Source organism: Python bivittatus, unplaced genomic scaffold (genome assembly GCF_059951505.1).
Source record: "Python bivittatus isolate LINGU-HERP-01145 unplaced genomic scaffold, Pbiv_v1 ctg000330_np1212, whole genome shotgun sequence".
Lineage (NCBI taxonomy): Eukaryota > Metazoa > Chordata > Lepidosauria > Squamata > Pythonidae > Python > Python bivittatus.
The window spans coordinates 61331373-61336825 of NW_028277058.1; positions in this window are offsets into that span (position 1 = coordinate 61331373).

Sequence of the window (5453 nt, forward strand, 5' to 3'; positions counted from 1 at the left end):
GGGCTGGGCCAAATGGGGTGAAAAATTATCATTGCCAGAATAAAGCGTTCCCCTTCTTTGGCCTCTTTACCCCCCAAGGCTTCCTTCTTGGCTTTTTCAACTCCCAGGGCCCTTGAACCGGGCCAACGCCAGCCCCTTTGGCGAAACATGCTGACCCAGGAGGGTTACCATCCTAGGAGCTGTCCAACATGCAAACGCAGATCTGCTTGCACCTTAGTGTGGAGGGCCGAGGGGGATTGGCTTAGCTTGGTGTGGTTGCGTGAACCCAAACCATTTGGTTCAACGCACGGCATGGAGCCAAAACGGCCTAATTCGGTCCCCAAGAGAAATGCATTTTGCGAGCTCGGCCAGAGAGATGATGGATTTCTCGCCAGCCCATCCTGAAGGTGTCTTCAAATGCTGCCACAGTGGGGATGCCAAGAAACCTATTGTTCTAAAAATGGTTCTGCGAGGCTGAGCACATCTTACGTATCTAACAATGCATATCTACCAATGAATTAAATAAACCCGGCTTTGTCATTTCTGGCTGTCCAAAGGTCCCTCAAAACCTGGTAGTGCCACCAGGCCTGGGGACCCCAGGAGCCGGTGAATAGAGGTGGCTATACTCTTGTTAACATCTCTTCACCCCATATTTCTTCTCTTTGAGGTTGGTTTTTACATCTTCTTAATGTTTTTGAATACTGTTAATAATAATAATAATTATTATTTGTTATTTATTAACTAATGGTTGTTAGCCTTGTTGTACGCCGCCCAGAGTCACTTGTTTGTGAGATGAGTGGGTAGATACATTTGACAAAGTCAGATAAGATAATGTTTCTTATTATTTATCATTTATGTATTGATTCCACAAGTATAGCCCCCCCCCCCCCAACTCAACAAGTGACTCTGGGTGGCCCTACCAATTGACTGAATAAGTAAAAATAAATGTAAAGCAAATTATAAAAATAAATGTTAATTGTAATGTTAAAAAATAATACACACACATATTTAACCCTTCGCTCTCCCTGGCCAAGCAACTCACTTCCCGTCCCCTGTGACAGATTTCTCGCACGCAGCTGGGGGAGCAGGAAGTCCCCTTTGCTCCCACATGCACGCTGTCGCTGATATGAATGCAGGTATGACAATCTCACTCTTAATCACCCCAGCACCATTTTCTGTTGCTAGATGGGAGGTGGGAGCCCAGGACTATAAGCCTGGGTGCTAAATAACCCGATATGTCAGGTGAATGGCCTCTCCCACTGCTGTATGTCCGAATGTGGCTGAACGGGACAAGAGCGCCATTGTGCATGTACATGGCTTCTATTACTTAATAAAGCTTTTTTGGTTGTTGTTTAAATCCATTCAATCGTGTCTGATTCTCGGGGACTGCCTGGACAAGCCCCTGCAGTTTTATCGGCAAGGTTTTTCAGAAGGGGGTTGCCATTGGCTCCTTCCTAGGCTAAGAGAAAGGGACTGGCCCAAAGTCCCCCAGCCGGCCTTGTGCCTAGGCAGGACTAGAACTCACAGCCTCCTGGTTTCTAGCCCGGTGCCTTCACCACTACACCACACTGGCTCTCTAAGGCTTTGTATTTGACTGTAATTCTGCCATCCATTGGCATTGCCCTTACGGTGGTTATCGCCCCCCCCCCCGCAACTCCTATTCCCCAGGGTTCATTTTTAATATAAAAAAATGGTCAAACCAGACAGCAAAATCATAGGAAATGCTTGTAAGCACCAAACGGACATTGTCTTTCCAACTGTGATGCCTCGCCGATTGCAGTAATAAGTTAATCAGGGCTATACCCGCCATGCTGCTTCAGACGAAGAGAAAATCCCATTTTCTGGGAATAAGTGCATTAGTTTCTATTTCACTTGTATATATTTTAACAGCAATCTTACACATTTGAATAGAAATGTTAAGTACTCCACATTTCCCAGCCGAATGTACAAACACGGCTTGCCAAAAATATGTGCCTTAGCAACCTGAATACAAAAGATGCCGATAGGAAGAACAATCGTTACGATTTTTTTTTTAGATTTACAAGAATGAACTTTTGACAGATGGAATAGAAAGCGGGAAAACTCGAGCAAAACTGAATTTGACAAGACACAGCTATTAATCTTGCCTGCTCTTTTCTTGTTAGCTTATGCCGGATGTGGAATGTTAATTCTCAGTGATGTTGGAGTGTTTATAAATTCAGAGATAAAATCCCCTTTTGCCCTTGGATGATCTTCATACATCTGACAATATATTGTTAGGGTTTGCTCATCTAAGATAAACAAGGCATAAATATTTGTCCTGGCAACTGTCTCAAAATTGTTTGGGCCTTGATGTCGTTCACTGCTTTGAAGACTGGAATTTGGGAATTGCATCCAAGATGCTCCGTTGGCAAAGCATTAACTCAGCTGCTCGTGTTAGCTCTGTTGAGCCTCCCTAGATGGTTTTTGGACAATTAACAAGTTTTTCTTTGCAGTTCTCATTTCATTCCCATCCTGATAAGGATCCTGATAAAAATTTGGAAATTTTGCCACTCATCATTTGCAATTCTGCTGTTTTTACTGATGGAAACTGCTCTGGGTTAGGCCAGTTTCAGTTAACAATTTTAGGGAGAAATCCAATTTGGAGGTCCATTAAAAAAAAAAAAAAGATGTATATACCTGTAAATCCGGGTAACAGAGAAAAAATATGAAGTTTTAGAAACGTACACTTTTCAGAAATGTTGACACCATGGGAAAAAAGTGGAAATTTGGGGGGGGAAATGGATATATATCCAATATTCATTTGGACACTACAAGCTGGGGACAGGTCATCCAGGAGAAGGTCTATTTATGTGGCCATCAAGAGTCACCACTGACTTGATGGCATCAGATAAAATGTTCTATAATATATATGATACGGTAGTACAGTAAGACATATATATTTGCAAATAAATGTACAGTATATATATACACACACACACACACACATACACACACACGATATATACATACACACAAACCCACACACATAGAAACACACACACTATATATATATATATATATATATATATATATATACATACATACATACATACATACATACGGTGGGGCAAAAAAGTATTTAGTCAGCCACCAACTGTGCAAGTTTTCCCACTTAAAAAGATGAGAGAGGCCTGTAATTTTCATCATAGGTATACCTCAACTATGAGAGACAAAATGGGGGAAAAAATCCAGAAAATCACATTGTCTGATTTTTAAAGAATTTATTTGCAAATCATGGTGGAAAATAAGTATTTGGTCACCTACAAACAAGCAAGATGTCTGGCTCTCACAGACCTGTAACTACTTCTTTAAGAGGCTCCTCTGTCCTCCACTCGTTACCTGTAGTAATGGCACCTGTTTGACCTTGTTATCAGTATAAAAGACCCCTGTCCACAACCTCAAACAGTCACACTCCAAACTCCACTATGGCCAAGACCAAAGAGCTGTCGAAGGACACCAGAAACAAAATTGGAGACCTGCACCAGGCTGGGAAGACTGAATCTGCAATAGGCAAGCAGCTTGGTGTGAAGAAATCAACTGTGGGAGCAATCATTAGAAAATGGAAGACATACAAGACCACTGATAATCTCCCTCGATCTGGGGCTCCATGCAAGATCTCACCCCGTGGGGTCAAAATGATCACAAGAACGGTGAGCAAAAATCCCAGAACCACATGGGGGGACCTAGTGAATGACCTGCAGAGAGCTGGGACCAAAGTAACAAAGGCCACCGTCAGTAACACACTATGCCGCCAGGGACTCAAATCCTGCAGTGCCAGACGTGTCCCCCTGCTTAAGCCAGTACATGTCTGGGCCTGTCTGAAGTTTGCTAGAGAGCATCTGGATGATCCAGAAGAGGATTGGGAGAATGTCATATGGTCAGATGAAACCAAAGTAGAACGTTTTGGTCTAAACTCAACTTGCCATGTTTGGAGGAGAGAGAATGCTGAGTTGCATCCAAAGAACATCATACCTACTGTGAAGCATGGGGGTGGAAACATCATGCTTTGGGGCTGTTTGTCTGCAAAGGGACCAGGACGACTGATCCGTGTAAAGGAAAGAATGAATGGGGCCATGTATCGTGAGATTTTGAGTGAACACCTCCTTCCATCACCAAGGGCATTGAAGATGAAACGTGGCTTGGTCTTTCAGCATGACAATGATCCCAAACACACCGCCTGGGCAACGAAGGAGTGGCTTCGTAAGAAGCATTTCAAGGTCCTGGAGTGGCCTAGCCAGTCTCCAGATCTCAACCCCATGGAAAACCTTTGGAGGGAGTTGAAAGTCCGTGTTGCCCAGCAACAGCCCCAAAACATCACTGCTCTAGAGGAGATCTGCATGGAGGAATGGGCCAAAATACCAGCAACAGTGTGTGAAAACCTTGTGAAGACTTACAGAAAACGTTTGACCTCTGTCATTGCCAACAAAGGATATATAACAAAGTATTGAGATGAACTTTTGATATTGACCAAATACTTATTTTCCACCATGATTTGCAAATAAATTCTTTAAAAATCAGACAATGTGATTTTCTGGATTTTTTTCCCATTTTGTCTCTCATAGTTGAGGTATACCTATGATGAAAATTACAGGCCTCTCTCATCTTTTTAAGTGGGAGAACTTGCACAATTGGTGGCTGACTAAATACTTTTTTGCCCCACTGTGTGTGTGTGTGTGTGTGTGTGTGTTTCTATGTGTGTGGGTTTGTGTGTATATAGTTTGTTTATTAAATTTGTATGCTGCCCATCTCCCCCAACGGGTGACTCACAATGAAAGCAAATCAGTTGGAAATAAATACCCCCTTCACTAATTAAAATTAATTAATTAATTAAGAAGTCAGACTACAAAAACAAGCCCTATACATAAAAAACTAAAAACGCTCAGTTCCCCCACGAGCCACCTCCACCGGGGCGAGCCCCCATCGGCCCCAGCCCTGCTGGCACGGCCAGGAGAGCGGGGCGCACCGCACCTCGGGAGGCAGGTTGCTCCACCGAGCTGCTCAAACAACCCAGCAAGCCGGCATTATCGGCGGGAACACGGAGGTCTCCCCTTCCGTTTCTCACGACAGGCGGCAGCTGACTTCAGCAACGCCAAGCCAGCCAGGCGCAACCCGGACTTTCTTTGTCGTACGAAAGCGGGCCGGTGACTGACGCGCGTCGCGCGAGCGACCCCACGAGGACCAAACCAGGAGCCGGCGACCCGGGCGGAGGACCGTCCTCACCGCGCGCCCGCCTCCCGGTCCCTTCCCTTCTGCCATTCCCGGCCCGAGCGGTGCAGCAGCCCTCCTTCCCCAACCCAGCGCCCGCCTCCCCATGGCAGCGTCTTCGCAGCTGAAGTTCGGGCGCCTGTCCGAGGCAGCCCTCCGCCGGCGCGCGGAGACCCGCCGGCCTCCCGGGCGCAGGAGCCGCTGGGCGCCTCCGGCTGCGCGCAATCCCCGCCCCGCCGGGCGCAAAG